The sequence below is a fragment of the Pinus tabuliformis genome, chromosome J (genome assembly GCF_031772625.1).
Source record: "Pinus tabuliformis cultivar Carrire ecotype Pingquan chromosome J, CPIR1, whole genome shotgun sequence".
Classification (NCBI taxonomy): domain Eukaryota; kingdom Viridiplantae; phylum Streptophyta; class Pinopsida; order Pinales; family Pinaceae; genus Pinus; species Pinus tabuliformis.
In genome coordinates this window covers 559,977,815-559,994,220 of record NC_142295.1, presented here as the reverse complement: position 1 = coordinate 559,994,220, position 16,406 = coordinate 559,977,815, and the positions used below count along the sequence as shown (strand labels likewise).

At 34.6% G+C, this 16,406-nt stretch overlaps 1 pseudogene; it reads right to left on the bottom strand.

The window, feature by feature from the left end:
• Positions 1–5,174: 5,174 nt before the first annotated feature.
• LOC149228240 (pentatricopeptide repeat-containing protein At5g39350 pseudogene) lies at positions 5,175–8,351 on the bottom strand (annotated as a pseudogene).
• Positions 8,352–16,406: the final 8,055 nt, after the last annotated feature.

The window sequence follows — 16,406 nt, the reverse complement described above, 5'->3', positions numbered from 1 at the left end:
GACATTGTAAAAGGCTAGGAAGGTCAATTTTGTAACAAAGATTGTGAAACTGAGATCTAATGTGGTTGTACGCGGGGCACTCTAAGAGGAAGTGGCTTTCATCCTCGATGTTCCTATTCTCACATATATGGCAGATCCTTTCCATCCATGGCGTTTTAGGAACTGCCCAATGACCTGTTTCACTATGGAGCTCATGAGAATTCGTTCTAATCTTTGTTATATTAATTTTCTTCTTTGAGCTAGTTAAAATAGAGAGATACTTTTGATCTTCTAGGGTGGGGTTGATGACCTTCTTATAATAACTTAATTTTCTTTTAGCCGCTAAATATTTCTCACACCACATTTTTCTTTGAACGTAGAAGTAACAATATCTTTAATGTTATTTATGTTTTGCAATGCATCATTCTCGTTGATCTCCCAATAGTTTAACCAGGCCCTTGTGTCTTTATGCCACCCCCGATTGAGCCTTAGGTGGTTTTGGCTGGAATTTAAAGCTAGCTTAGGAAGTCTATGATCGTCTATGTTATTGAGTTTGTGCTTGTACAACAGAAACCTAATCATAGCTAGGCTCTCAATAGGGAAATAACTACTTCTATAAGGAGAATAGGATAGGGTGTATTACTTTTAATTTTCAGGTTATAAGTTATAAAACGCTTCTGGATTTGCTCAATCTTTCTCCATGATTCTTTGGAGATGCTGCAACCCCAAACCTCACAGCCATATAAGATAACAGGAGTGACTAAAGTTTCAAAGAGGAACTTCTTTTTATCCCACATTATAAGGTTTGTTGTTTTACAATTATTTTCAAGACCAAAATAAGCTTTCCACCCCCCATTAATCCTTTTCTCAATGCTATGGTTCCAGTTGAGCTTGTGATGAATATCAATTCCTAGGTACTTGTAAGAATACACTTCCTCCAATTTATTATTGTCATACATAAAATTAGCGTAAGTGTCCTTCTTGGATTTGATAATCATAACTTGTGTTTTGTCAGTGTTAACAGTCATACCCATGGTAGAGCAGAAATCCTTAAGAAGCCTGAGTTGCTTATCAAGATCAGATGGGCACCTTGCCAAAAGAACAATATCGTCAGCATAGAGAAGAAGGATGACGACTATCCCAGCTAAGATCATGCCATCATATCCTGCTTCCTCTAAATATCCTTCGATCTTATCGACGTAAATGCCAAATAGGGTAGGGGAGAGGGGGCAACCTTGTTTAACTCCGATGTTACATTTAATATCTTTCGACCACCCCTCGTTGCTCTTTAGTTTGGCAATTACATTCTCGTATAACCTTATAGTGGCAGCTCTCAACTCGAGAGGAACCTTTAGCTCTTCTAATCTATTCCAAAGGTTGTATCTAGGAACCGTATTGAAAGCCTTTCTAAAGTCCACAAAGCAACAAAATAAATTGGATTTATCATTATGATATTCCTCCGCAATGATCCTAAGCGTAACGAGGTGGTCTGTTGTTGAGTGATGCCTTCTGAAACCTGCTTGGCCTTTAGCCCGCTTACCTTCACTTTCAAGCCATATGCTTAACTTCTTTTCCAAAATACTACCATATAACTTGGCTAAGAGAGGGCTGATCATAATTGTCTAATAATTAGAGGGGTTATTTGTATCCCCACTTTTAAAAATAGGGATAATGAGGCTCTCAGTGCAAGGTTTAGGGAACCCTTGCTTGACTGCTTGATTGAAAAGCTTGTGGATGTGGGGGATGAGGACAGGACCTCCAATTTTTAAGATTTTCCCCTGGTAACCTTCAATGTCCTTAGCTTTCCCATTAGCGAGGCAATTAAACCCAAACTTAATGTATTCTAAAGAGAAAACTTTTTTCGTTGTGAGCAGGGTTTCCAAATTATCCATAACATTTGGAGATTCATAAAGCTTTTTAAAATAGGAATTCCAATCGTGAAGAGCAATTTTATTATTATCTTTAGTCTTCCTAGTTAGAATTTGCCTCCAAAATTTCTTAGGAGCTACCTTAGAGAGGTGTAAGAGATTCTCCTGTCTTTGACGAATGTACTACGTCTTTTTCCTTTTAGTTAGGGCTTTATATATTTTTATCTTGTCCATTTTAAGAGATTCATCAACAACTTCCTTACTTGCTCTCCTCGCAGTTTTACAATCTTTGTCATACGATGGATTGGTTTTGCTATTTCTTTTATTATTTGAAACTTCAATTGAGAACTTGTTAATAGAATATGAGAGGGTTGTAGTAAAATTATGATAGAGGTATTCTATGTTGTCTATACTAGATAAAGGAAGCAAATTAGTTTTTAATTCATTTAGAAAGAGATCATTTTTATTTCTATCAAATATTAAGTTCTTTTGGTTGTAAGTATTATTTTTTGTGGGAACTCTATGCACGACAAAATTGAGTTATAAGTAAAGGCCTATGATCAGAGTCAAGTTCGTGGTCGTTTAAGATGTCAAAATTTATTATTTTGTTGTATAATGGCAGATCGGAAATAACGTAGTCTACCACGCTGCTACCAAGTCCATGCATGCAGGTCATCTTGATGGAATTGAGCCACTTCTTTAGACCGTTGCAAATTATGAGATCCTGAGCATTACAGAGCTTGACTAGCTCCGACCCAAACAACCTTTCCCTGAGGTTTTTAGAGCTCCTTTTGTACCTACTAGCTAGAGTAGGGTCTTCGTCTAACCAAAGAGGATTAGGGTTGGCACGATTACTTAGAATAATAGCTTGGTTGTTTGAAGTTCGAGCATTAAAGTCACCTATTAAAAGGATATTACCGTCATTCTTTAGGCTAGAAATATCATTCTCTAAACCATTGTAAGGGTTAGTTTTATCTAGATTCTTCTTCTTATAGAAGTTAGAATTGATGGGGGGAAAATAACATATTGCTATGTAGGACTTTTTATTATTAATATCTCTGATCTCTATCCAACTATATTGGTTGTGAGGGTTGTTTTTATAAATCCTAGCATGGGGGGAGATGTTCTTCTTAATGTAACAAGTTATTCCCCCAATGCCTCTACGGGAGGATCGCTTGTTCCAGGTAGACCATAGCGTAAAGCCATCTATGTTAGGGACCTTAGATTCTTCATGCTCCCAAGTTTCAACAAGCAAAATAATATCAACATCATTTGAAATCCAACTTAAATTGGGGCCTTTGTTCCATGGGAAGCCCCGACAGTTCCAAGAAAGGATCCGGAGCATGTTTAATTGCTATTGATTACTATCTTTTTGGTTTCTATCTCGAATAAAAGCTTTTCTATTTCTGATTATTGCCCATTTTCCTTCCTTTCTAGCTTCTTTTACCTTTTGAACCTCCTTTCTTAATCCTGCTTGATCTTCTGGATGAGATCTTCATTTATGAATATTCCCGTTCCTTTTAGACTTGAGGTTTTACTAAGTATGTTGTACTTATGATCAGTGGAGCTCACCTTTATGCGGATTAGTCTTCCTTTATTCTCAATTAATTTCCCCAACCTTGTTGCTTCTGTGAGACACATTGTTTCAATTTGTAATCTATTATGTGATTCTGTTTGGGCTAAGGCTAAAGTATCCTCATCTACTTCCTCTTTTAAACCGAAGATTATAAGGTTCAAGGCCCTTTTGTTACGTTCGTGGTCTAATTTTATTAATTTTTTCATTTCATCTTTAATGGGTTTGATATCTAACTTATCTACCACATTATTTAGGATTAGGTGGCTATTAACTTTTGCTTCTAGTTCTTTAATCATGTCTTTCATTTTAACACTCTCTAAAGTATCAGCATCTCCTTGCTAGGATGGTTGGTTAGTATCTTGGTTTTGTTTTTCTATAACCTGCAATCTAGTCTCCATTGCCTCCATTTTATTCTCTAGTAGTTCTATTCTAGTTTTTATTTGTTTTTGGATTAGTTTTTATTTGTTTTTGGATTGTGTCTTCAAGAGATACAAATTTATTTTCTAGCATAGCTTCTAACTCTTTTTGTAGCTTGGCTTCTCTTTCTTCTCTACGTTTCTCTAAAGACTCTATATACTTATAAAGGCCTTGTAGAGTAACTGTGCTAGGTCTGCCCTTGGTAATCTTTGGTAATTGTGGTGAAGTATTCATACTTGAAATTATATGAGCAAATATGTATTAGAAAAAAGAAAAAAAGATAAGATAAGTAATGTGTGCACGTGAGAATATATGCGAAGAAATATATAGAGTACGTTTTTAACTCTTTCACACCGAGCCTCAGAACTCTTTCACCGAAGAATGTATGCGAAGAATATATAAAGTACGTGTTTAACTTTTTCACCGAGCCTCAGAACTCTTTCACCAAAGTATATATAAAGTACGTGTTTAACTCTTTCACCAAGCCTCAGAACTCTTTCACCGAAGAATATATGCGAAGAATATATAGAGTATGTTTTTAACTCTTTCACCGAGCCTCAGAACTCTTTCACCGAAGAATATATGCGAAGAATATATAAAGTACATGTTTAACTTTTTCACCAAGCCTTAGAACTCTTTCAGCGAAGAATATATAGAGTATGTTTTTAACTCTTTCACAAAGTACTCCTTCACCGAAGAATGAATATATGCGAAGAATATATAGAGTATGTTTTTAACTCTTTCACCAAGCCTCAAAACTCTTTCACCGAAGAATATATGCGAAGAATATATAAAGTAGGTGTTTAACTCGTTCACAGAGCCTCAGAACTCTTTCACCGAAGAATATATGCGAAGAATATATAAAGTATGTTTTTAACTCTTTCACCGAGAATATATAAATTACTTGCACATTTCTTTATATTGAATTTGGACTAATTTAATATATTTTGATAAACTTGGGTATTTAGTTATTTATTCTTAATATTATTAAATTATGATAGGAAAATGAAAAATTTAATTATATTTAGATATAGTGGAACATTTATTTAATCTTTAAATCAATTTAGATCCATTATTAATTATTAATAACAAGATAGATCAAATCTATCTATTTTCATTCTAGTAGATGTAAAATTAAAATAAATCTAAACTAATTTAATTATAATTATAGTTATAATTATTATTATTTTAACATAATTTTACTGAGTCAAAACATTAAACAAGATATTACATTAAATAACACATTACATTACAACTTCTCTACTATATTAGGGTAAAAAATCTCTACTATATTAGGGTAAAAAAAACTTTTTATTGAGAAAAAAAATCTGCACGTGATAATTCCTTAATGCCAAACATATGCCACGCCGGAGCTGGACCTCGTTGCCCAGCCAAGGCCAGTAATATTTACATGCAAGTGATAATTCCTTAATGCTAAACATATGCCACGCCGGAGCTGGACCTCGTTTGCCCAGCCAAGGCAAGTAATATTTACAGGATTGTTGAAAGTCAAGTTTAAACTCCAGCTTTGATGAAGGTAATCAATAATCCCCAAAAGAATTAGACAGAACATATGCCCGACCAGAGCTGGACCTCGTTTGCCCAGTCAAGGCAAGTAATATATACAGGATTGTTGAAAGTCAAGTTTAAACTCCAGCTTTGATTAAAGTAATCAATAATCCCCAAAAGAATTACACAGAACTCTGAAAGGTTTGCTTATGCCCACATAATTTCTGGGTCCTAAGGCAACAATCTTATAAACATGAATGTATCAGAACTCCAGTAGTTACTACCAAGAGTAAATGTAGGGATGTAGGGCTTGCAGATTTTCACATTAATAAAAAAATAAACCAATTCCCAATTTCCCACTTTTGGCTACAGAGAAAATTCAAAATATTCTTTCTAAACCCATACAGAACATTAGTGTCTTTTGTCAGGTACATACCCTGCCTGTCTTAGCCGTCCAGCCAGGCCCTCCAATACTGCATATATCTTGTCTGACTCAGGGTGTGATTTGTCTCCCACATGAAATTCATGAACCCTGTTATTGATCTCAATCCAGCTGCATCCAGGAATCTTTTTGAGACTCTCACTTCTTAGCATCGTTCTCATTTTTGCAACAGAATCCCAATTTCCAGCTGAAGCAAAGATGTTTGAAAGGAGTACATAATTGCCAGCATTTTTTGGCTCCAACTCAAGAAGACGTTGAGAGACATATCTTGCCATCTCGATATTGCAGTGAGTTCTGCATGCCCCAAGCAAGGCTCCCCAAATACCAGCATCAGGTTCTATTGGCATCCTTTTGATAAAGTCCAATGCCTCATCCAGGTACCCTGCACGGCTGAGAAGGTCAACCATGCATGCATAATGCTCTAACCTGGGAGTGACGCAATGGTCCCGACTCATACAGTTGAAATAAAGCCACCCCTTGCCTACCAAACCTGCGTGATTACATGCAGACAAAACACAAGTGAAGGTGACATGGTCTGGTTTGGTTCCTGTTTGTTGCATTTGTGAAAACAGTCCAATTGCATCCTCACCTTTCCCATGCATCCCATATGCTGCGATCATCACATTCCATGAGACCACATCCTTTTTAGAAAACTTGTCAAACACTTGGCGTGCCATTTCTAGGCTCCCACATTTAGCATACATATCCACAAGGGCCGTCCCACAGAAACATCTGATTCAAACCCATTCCTAATAATATAATCATGGATGTCTCTGCCTTGTTGCAGAGCTGCTAAATGGGCACATGCCGGGAGCACACTCATCACAGTAACCAAGTCAGGTTTCACCCCTACCAGTTGCATTTCCTGAAAGAGTCTCAAGGCTTCATTTGAATTCCCATTCTGGGCATATCTCGCAATCATTGCACTCCATGAAACCACGTTTCTCTCAGGCATTCTGTCAAACAATTGGCGTGAGAGATCTATGTTCCCGCATTTTGCATACATGTCCATAAGCGCATTGCACACAGAAACATCTGAATCGAATCCCATTCTGAGAATGTAAGCATGGATCCATTTGCAATGTTGCATGACCGATAAATGAGAACATGCAGTGAGCAAACTCAGCATGGTTACCGAGTCAGGTTTCACAGCCAAAACTTGCATTTGACAAAATAGTTTTAATGCCTCAATGGCAAGTCCGTTTTGGGCATAACCTGCAATCATAGCATTCCATGAAACTACATCTCTTTTAGACATGTCGTCAAACAATTGGCGCGCAAAGTCCATACTACCACATTTGGAATACATAGAAACAAGGGCAGTCCCTACAGAGACATCTAACTGAAATCCATTGCTAATAATGTAGCGATGGATATCCTCACCCTTCTGCAGGTCTGCTAAATGGGCACATGCCCGAAGAACACTTGCCAGGGTCACAGAGTCAGGTTTCACATCTGTTATCTGCATCATCTGATCAAAAAGTACCAGAGCCTCATTGGCATACCCATTCTGGGCATATCCTGCAATCATTGCGTTCCATGACACCATATTTCTTGTCGACATTTTATCAAACAGTTGTCGAGCGATCTCTATCCTTGCGCATTTCGCATACATATCTATTAGAGCAGTACCCACAACCTCATGAGATTCAAGTCCACATTCACTTGTGAGTATGTGTTGATGAACCTCTTGTCCTTGTTGCAGAGCCGATAGGGCAGCGCATGCCTTGAGCACAAAGGGATAAGTGAATTTGTCTGGTTGTATGCCATTTCCTGCGCTTAGCATTTGGTTATAAAGCACAATGGCTTCTTTGGAGGGCCCAATCCTGGCATAACATCTGATGATGGCGTTCCACAAAAACACATTTCGTTCGTATATCTTGTCAAAGACTAGGCGTGCGCTCTGTACACTACCATAGTTGGTATACAGGCTCACAAGTTTGGTTCCCAAAAACACATCTTGGTGAAGTCCAGTTATGAGGATGTGGGTATGAACTTGGTTGACAGATTTGATGTTGCCACGGCTCTGCAGCAGAGAAGCATAGTCATACCTATAGCCATTGTCATGGTTGAGTTCATTAACTGGAACATCCAATAGGTTATGCCCAGGGAGATTGCTATTGCAGTAGTTGTAGTTGTTGGGTTGTTCAGTTGAAGCAGCAGCAGAGATAAAGTACTTGCTCATCAGATTACAAGGATTCCGTTTCTCAATTTTACATGCTAACAGGTTCATGTTTATACAGGATGGCATACACAAGTGCCATCGTCGGTGTTATATTCACATCTGCATTTGCATGATGAAAGATAGATGGAGTTGTGTTAATGAGTACAGGCAGGTATAGGGTGATGGCGGGTGATTGCCAACGCTTTTGATACTGTGGCGAGCTCCTCCATTAATTTGAATACGCCCTGCAAGATTACAACATTTTGTGTGCATAGAAAAGTGAAATGTTATGGGTTGTTTGAAATTTTATTTTGAGAATTAGAATGAAGACCAGTGTGCGAGAATCTGTGACGGATGCTTCACGTGAGTTTAAGGAGGGTATAAGAAAGTTGGAGGTGAAAATTATTTTTTGATAAATGGTCTATCATATACTCACAATAAATTTAATCATTAATAATTATGGTATACTAGAACTCTTGGTGAGAGGTGGGAAACGGTTTCAATGATTAACGGCGTTTTTGGGAGCTTTAGAACGGTATGGGACGTTACCTTTTTAGCGGGCGCTGAAATCGGGGTTGGGAAAAGTTCCAAAAGTTTTGAAGATTTTTTTTTTTTTTTGGAGTTTTAGGGTTCTCTGGAATTGGGGAATACAAAGCAGTGGGCGCTGAAATGGGGTTGGGAAAGTTTCAGAAGCTTTGAAGACTTTTTTTTTTTGGAGTTTTAGGGTTCCCTGGAGTAAGGAATACAAAGGATGTAGAGAATACGCTAAACTGCCCACAAAACCTTTGCAAGAAGAAAGGCCAAAGACATCCTTAACACTGATATCCTAAATTGAGACATTGGAGCAATTTCTTGATGGTTAAGGAAGTGTGTGGCACCACCAGGTAAGGGTGATATCTGCTCTGAGATGTCATGTTGATTAGTATTTCTTTTGTTGTTTATCTATATATATATATATATATATATATTAGTATTTCTTTTGTTGTTTATATATATATATATATATCAGAAGATTGTGTGTATATTGAATGTGGTAGTGAATGCTTAAACATTACAGTTGCTTTGCTTTTCTTTGAAGAATAATTGTTTCTTTGTGTTTTTAAACCAGATTGTTTCAAACACTAGTCATGTGTGAGAGCACTGATAATGAACTTGACATTTTATATATATAAAAGGGAGAGAGTCAGGGAGAAAGACACCCAGAGAATATATTTATATATAAGAGAGATTATATATTTATTATTTATATATTTAAATTGATTTGAATATTTTGATCATTATATAAATTATATAATTAAAAATATATATATTTTATTATATAATATTACCGTTCTTGATTATCCGTTTCCTATAAATTTTATGGAATTAGATTCTTGGAAATCCAAATTCTTAATATTCCCACGTTCTAAAAACTCATACAACATAAATTAATAATAATTATTATTGTAATTTAAAAAAAAAAAACCATTAAAATAATAAATAAATAATGTTGATGTTAAAGATTTTGCCATGAAAACAGAAAACGGAAATGTTTCCAAAAGCGGTAGTTGATCATATTAAGCCAAACGCTCCCATTATTAACAACATTAATTAATGTTCAAGAACTGCAAAAGGATGAGGATAGAATATTGTTTAGGATAATATTTGAACTATGTTATTATTTTAGTGCATATTATTAATTGGAAGATTAATAAAATTTGGGAATAAAAAGAAGATTAAGGTAAAAGTAATGTATTTTTTAAAAAATAAGACAAAATGTACAATAGAAAAAGATCAAGAAAGATTGAGATTATCTAGAAATATGAAAAGAAGATCAATGTAGAAGTACTATATTTACTTACAAAAATGAGATGCGGTATACACTAGGAAAATATATGAGCGATAAAATATTTTCACTTAAAGATGCATTTTTTAATTATATTGTTGCTAGGTTCCAACATAGTCCCAAAATCCTAACAAAATAATATTTTATTTAAGTTGTTGTCATCATCATCCTCTGTTTTGAAAACGACATTATTGGATAAAGAAAATCTAGACTTCATGTAGAAAACAAAGATTTTCCAAATTTTCAAGATTAAAACAAAAGTGGTCATAAAAAAACAAAACAGAGAGAGTTGTATAATACTGCAAGATCCTAGTGTGGGTTAGGACATAGGGACAAAGTGGAAAGAAGCCACATAAATATTTTAAAGATAAAAGTTACAACCATTTCCATACTTCATACCACTTTGAACATGATAGTTAGAAATGGATAGCTACTCAATAACATGTTACCTTTGGTGAACAACAAGACCAAGCTTGTAATTCTAAGTTTAAGAACTCGAATGTTTCAGATGAAAATTATTTGACTAAGGATTCTAGAGAAATATGACACTTAACAAACATAGTTAAACATAATATCTTTATTAATGTGTGTTTTTTAAGTTTTTGAATTATACAATTTAATTCATTTTCCTTTCAATTTGTTTGTGCTTTAGCAACTATTGTAGAGCCTAAAAATTATCATGAAGGTGGTGCTAATGAGAATTGCAAGGAATGGGAAAGGGTTATGAAGAAGGAATATGCTTCTCTCTTGAAAAATAAGGCATGGGACTTGACTCTACTTCTAGAAGGGAGAAAGGCATTAGTTGCGAGTGGGTCTATAAAATCATATCTAAGGTAAAAGGTACCATTGATAGTTGCAAAACCAAAGTTGTATCAAAAGGTTATTTCCAAGTTGAGGGAATAAACTATTTTGAAATATTTTCTTCGATTGTAAAAACAACTAATGTAATGATATTAGTATCGCTTGCAAATACATATAACCTCGAGGAACACCAAATTTATGTTCAATAATTATTTCTTCATGGATATTTATCTTAAAAAAATTATATGCAACAACCATAAGGGTTTGAAGTCAAAGACTCGAAACATTTGGTATGAAAAACTAAAGAAGACAGTGTATGGTCTAAAACAAACATCGAGATTGTGGTATGTTAAAATGGATTCTTTTCTTTGTGACTTTGATTTTGTTTGTGGTAAATAATAACATTAACATTAAAATGATTGAACATCGATTCATTATTATTGTTTTGTATTTTGATTATATGTCGCTTATTAATGATAACAAAGATCATGTAAAGCATAGTAAAATGGGAGCTTACGTACAAGCTTGAGATGGTGAATTATGGGGAGGCCAATTATTGTTAGAGTTTAGAAATCAACAAAGATAGTAAAAGAGGACTCAATCTTCTAATCCCATAAGGATACATTTCAAAGGCACTAAAAAATCTTTCCAATATAGTTTGCAAAATCATTGATTTTCCAATGGGAAAATATCCAATTTTGCATAATAATGATAACCCATCCAAAGCTAGGGATGATAAACTATATCTAAGTGTCTAATTGGAAACCATATCTATATCATGGTTGTGTATAAGACTTGGTATAAATTTTGTTATTGTCAAGCTTAGTTGATTTAATTCTAAACTAAATATTCCTATTTAGATCTTAAAAGAAATTACAAGGGTTGGCCTCAATACATATGGTGAAGATTATTTTATGCTTAAAGGGGATGCAGATACCAATTGGAGGGGTTACACAAACACAATTCAATGAGCAAATAATTGTTGTTACATGTTGGTTGGTGTAGTGATGGCATGGCTCAATAGAAAGCAATAGCCATAGTTATGTTTCAATCCACATAATCAAAATATGTTGTAGTATCTCAAGCAACAAGAAACTTAATATAGTAAATTGAGAAGGTTGTTGGATGCCACGTGCATAGGACTAGAGAATCCAACGATTTTGATGTTTGATAATGAAAATAGTATCTCTAGTGGCGTATATCCATAGGGGCTTCACTCAATGAACCTTTGTCCTATCACGTGCATTCGCGACATATTAAACAATGCCCTTAATTTAACTACATATTGGAAAATACCCCTAAAAATCACATTATTTAACCCCCTACCAATACGAACACAAAACACCTTCCCAATTCAAAAAACCCCTACTTCCACTAGATATTGTAGGTATCCATTTTTTCATTAACATTTTTATACCTCTTTATATTTTTTCATTAACTTTAAACTCCATTTTTTATACCTTCCAATATAAAAACCCTTTACCCCCTATATATCCCCCAATATATTATGCCATTTTTTCCTCAATATATATCCCCCAATATGAACCCACGTGGTATGGTATTGCTCCCCCAGTGGAGCCCCCATGCATATATCTCATGTCTCATTCAAGACAAAGCATATGGCCTTTCATTATCACTTTGTTTGGGAAAAAGTTCAAGATGGAGAGATTCAGGTGCACTATATGCCCATTTAGGAAATGACAGCAAACAATATGACCAAAGCATTATATATTGGAATTTTTTGTATCATAAAGGGCATGTGAGAGTAGTAGAACTCTTATCTGAGGGGGACTAGTTGGAATAAAGCAAGCTTCGAGTCTGGAAATAATACAAATTGTAACTGAAAATTACTTCTAACTTCCAAAGTTCTTGCTTTGGTTAAATTTAGAAAAAATTTTGGTAAAAGTAGCTTTGCACGTCATTTATACAAGTATATTCCAATTTGTCCCTTGCTCAAACATAAGTTTCAAATTGACAAAAAAAATCCATAATTTTCTCGTTTGAAACTTGACTTATATTGCATGAGTGATTTTCAAGGTCCAATGCTTAGATTTCATGGCCATGTTGGGCCATGAAGCTGTGGAACCACTCCTAATTGTGGAACATGTTCCTAGTCTAATTTCTCCTCGTTGTAACAAGATAATGGGTTCTTGAACAATCTATGCCCCTCCAAGATAAGAAATTTAGCATAACGAGTAGAAAAGAGTACAACTGATTGTTGGCAAAGAAAATTATGCAGATGTGGTGGATATCATCAACTCTCACAATTAAAATATCAAGCTACATTTACTTGGCCTATATGGCATAAGAAGAAGCTAGTGTGTTTATACCTACTTGTTAGGTATGGAATGTCCTACTAAAATAATCCAAGAGTGGGAAGATAGGTGAAAGATGAGTTGGATTTATAGATTAATCATGAGAGCGAGAGATCTCATGAGGTATCCATACTAAGGGTGTTCTATGGTTGAAACAAGGCCACCATAGGCATTAAGACATAAGGATATGTCTAAAGTTGTCTTTAATCATTTTCTTGTATGGTATTGTTAATATATATATATATATATATAACTTTTCTAAATGTGGTTATATTAGCTAGTCAATTACTTGCTAGTTGGAAATATTTTTAACATGTTTAAATTTACAAAATTTATAATTCATTATGGTGAATTTGACCCATGCCCTCTCATTTCTAATTTTCTAAGAAGGATTTCAACTCTTTACATAGTAATGAGTTTAAATTCATGGGATTTGGAAGGAACGGGGTCAGGGTAGCTAAACCTAGCTGTTTTGACCCTAGTTCATGCCTCCCTTCCCATTTTTATCGCGTCGCCCTTTGCTTGCAGCTATTGCTTCTGGTTTGTGGCACCATTTTCACGATGTGCCAAATGAGTTTCAGCTTGTGTGGTTTGTTATATAATTTTTCTTGGTTTCTCTTTGTTGTGTCGTTACTTGGTCCATTGTGTAAGAGTTGATGGGGCGAAGGGTTGGGAATTCATTTGTTGCTTGGCTCTCTTCTTTGTGCCTTTTCTAACTAGGATTTTGTCGTTGACATTTGGAGCTTATCTTTTCTATGGCGAGATATGGTTCTTTGGGTGGTCTTCTTCTGTTTTCTGCAGGGGCTTTTTTCTTTTGTCAATGTTTGTCCCTGACCTAGCTTTGCACTTATGTTTGAAATAGTCGCATCACATCCTCTTCTCGCCTCTCTCTAAGCTTTCTTCGGTGTTGTTGTCTCCACTAATTACATGGATTTCGTGGGGGTTTCTCTCTAGGTTTTGCAGCCCAACTTTTATTTCTCCGATGCCTGGTTCGAGGTCTCTTTTTTGAGTTAGTCGGGCGGCTTATGCCCGATTTTTTTTTTTATTTTTTTTTGTTGGGTATTTTTTCCCATTTTTTGTTGTTCTTTGTGGCGTGGGATTTTTCCTAGACTTCAATCATTTTCTAATCTATCCAACATTGGTTGGTTCTTTTGTGCTATATAATATCCCTATTTGGGTTTTTTGCAGGCTTGCGTACCCTGCCACGTTTATTTGTTCATCCATGCATGCCCTATTACTTTTATCTGGTTGGGCCTGCGTGCGTTGCCACTTTTATTTGGTCGAGTGTGTGTGCCCAGTTTAATTTGAATCTCTCTGCTCAGTGGTCTAAGGCTTAATCACCCTAGGGTTTCATTCCCTAAAATTTTTGCATCCAATTGTTGAAAATAGCAACAAGAAATGCTAAAAATAGAAGTGCTAAAAATAGCATTCCTATAAATAGCATTTCGGGACACATTCCAATTTGAGTAGTCCCTGAACTAAAATTGAGAATTAAAATTCGAATTTGATCGTAGCAGCTATTTGAAAAATAATTAATTAATTCATCTTGAGTTAATTAGTTGGAGAAAATCAAACATGAAGTCTATGTGAAGACATGCAACATTTTTCCCTTTGATTGAGGAAGTTATCCCTTAATTAAGGAGATCATGATGAGTTGTAATTTGAGTTGTAATTAGTTAGCTCAGTTAATTGAGTTAAGTCCAGTTAGATTAGTTCCAACAGTTTGTGGAACTGATTGTGAGTTCAGTTAGTTAATGCATGCATGCATGTAACTAGTGTACTTCAGATAATTGAATATTTTCTCATAAATAACTCATGCATGTCAGTTCAGTCAGAGACCCAGTTGAGATCAAGGATGGGACATTGCACTATCAGTTACAGGAATATTCCATTGAGGATATCTCTAGCATGCAGAAGGAATTCATTCCTTGAGGATTGCGCAGTTATTTCTGAGTTTGGTGAGTTGTGTGAGAGGTGAATTCACACAGGTGGCAGCCAGAGGACCCAAGAGAAACTACACAAGGAAATAGGAGGCTTGGAGGAATGAAGGAAGGCATATGTTGTGTCTATTTAGTCTATGAGAAACATTAAGGGATTGTATTGAGAGCTGGATAGCTTGTGAACTAAAGCTTTGTGTAATCCGGAGATATTTCCACTTGTATGATAATACAGAGATCAGGGTTTTTAGCTGAGCCTTTCCCCAGAGTATTCTTCTATGTTCATGTGTGATTGATTTCTCTTCATCTGTTATATGTTTTCTATTTGATCTTGCTCAAAATTGATTAAGCTTCTGCAAGTTTGTTTGTAGAAGTAGATCAAGTATTTTGCTTTAGTATATTGCATTATCAGGTAATCTATAGTGGGAATTTCTACACCAATGATTGCTCTTTGTTTCAACCATGTTTTCCATTAGGATTGCATACACACATGGTGTGTCTACAGAATGTATTTTTATTCCCTATTTACATAACAAAATTATTGTTTTTTTCTCCAGGAAAAAGAAAGGAAGAAGAAGAAAGAAAAGAGTTCAAATTCATTTTTAAAATTGGTTACATTAAATCTTAACTTCAAAGATTTTGTGATAACATAAATTAGATTTGTTAGTTCAAAATTGATTGTTTGCTTCATTGCCTAAGAATTTGTGAAGGATTTCAAAAATTTCCACCCCTTCTTAACCCTAAAAATCTTCCTTGCCCTGATTACACTTGGAATGTCTCTAGAAGCACCATCAAAATTGTATTTAGTTCACAATCCAAGGAGAGCTCTAAGGTTACCAACAATGTTTTGCTTTATTTAATTTTTTTGGAAAAATATAGTTCCCCATTCTCTTGTGCATCAGGGATTTCAAACAAATACACATGAACCATTTCAATCGTTGAAATATTCCTCACTGCCCCCCAACCAATCTTTTTAATGAAAAACAATACTAACATAGGGTCACAATATTTATTAACAACCCCAAAAGATTTAATGAAATTTGACTTTAAAAAATAATAAAATCTGCTAAAAACATTTACTAATCAAACTCATACTTAAAATTTTTAAGTTAACTAATTTACATCCTTTAACAATGTAATATTTAATAATAATATATTTTGTTTAATTATAAAAATAATATAAAGATAAATGGTTGTTAAATTATTTTATTATAACATTTGTTGTTTAATTAAACTATTAATCATTATAATTAAATTATTAACCATTATTATACATGTAGATTAATATATATATATATATATATATATATATATATATATATATATATATATTTGTATATGGAATTTTTTATTTATAATATCATAAATGTAAAAATATATTACAGTTCATAGATATAAATAGCACATTTCGAATAAAGTAAATTAACTTAAAACATATAAATATTTAAAATTTATAACACATAACCAATCGACATAAATAAATAAACAATATATTATCTTTTTTTTTTTCTAAGTAAAAGTAATCTATTAATATGTACAAAAAGATACAAAGAGGACAAGGCCTCGAACAAGG